Here is a 948-nt window from a genome sequence, read left to right as displayed (position 1 = left end):
GAGGAAAAGTTGTGGTCAGAAAAGCTGGTCATATTTGAGAAACTGCACATGACTTCATATGTTAATGTCTCAGAACTTTGGTATGTGAAGACTTAATCAGATCCCTGTCACCTCATCAGCTATTCCTTTTCTCAAAGTCACTTTCTTTTCATATCATCAATTACTTCAAGTCTTACTTCTCTTCTGACTTGATTCCTTCCTAATTTTCTTCTTTTGTGAAAAGTGTGGGAATATCCTGAGCTGTAAAATTCATAAACACCTTCAGCTTCTCTTTTGCTGAGGTAAAAATCTAACTAAGCCTGACCCATTTATACTAATCGATAAATATAGTTTGTGTGTGTAGCATGAACACATCCTTCATTAGGATAACAATCCCCTATATTTTGTTTGGGAGCCTAGCCAATCCCCAGCTTCCAGCGTTCCATCATATTGGGTTCAGGGCCTAGGTCTTTGCATCATCTCTGTGAGGAGGCAGGAGGTTGAGGAAAGAATCTATGCTTTCGAGGGTGACTTTAGGTTCCAATTCCAGCTCTGCCATTTGTTCTCTATGTGATCTTGGGCAAATCATCCAACTTTCTTAGCCTCATTTCCTTCAACTAGAAAAATGGATGCTCTTGGATTCCCTTACTTGGGTCTCTGTGAAGAACAAGAATAAAAATGTACATGAAAAGCCTAGTAAACTCAACTTTTTGAGGATGTCTTAAGGTCTAAGAAAAATCAAGTCCTAAGAGTGAAAAAAATTAAATTATCTCCAGCTCACTAAAAATTCCCAGTCTTTGAGTGGATTTGATTCTACTACATTGATGTCAGTTTATAAAACTCAACTGCAGCACATATCACATGGTAGAAATAAAAATTCCTGGGCAGCAAATGTTCCTAAATTGTGTCCATGAATTTTATAATTTGAAACAACCTGTTTAGGAAGCAAAGACTAAGTACCTAACAATT

The sequence above is a fragment of the Pteropus vampyrus genome, unplaced genomic scaffold (assembly GCF_000151845.1).
Source record: "Pteropus vampyrus isolate Shadow unplaced genomic scaffold, Pvam_2.0 Scaffold103, whole genome shotgun sequence".
NCBI lineage: Eukaryota > Metazoa > Chordata > Mammalia > Chiroptera > Pteropodidae > Pteropus > Pteropus vampyrus.
This window is presented reverse-complemented; position numbering follows the sequence as displayed.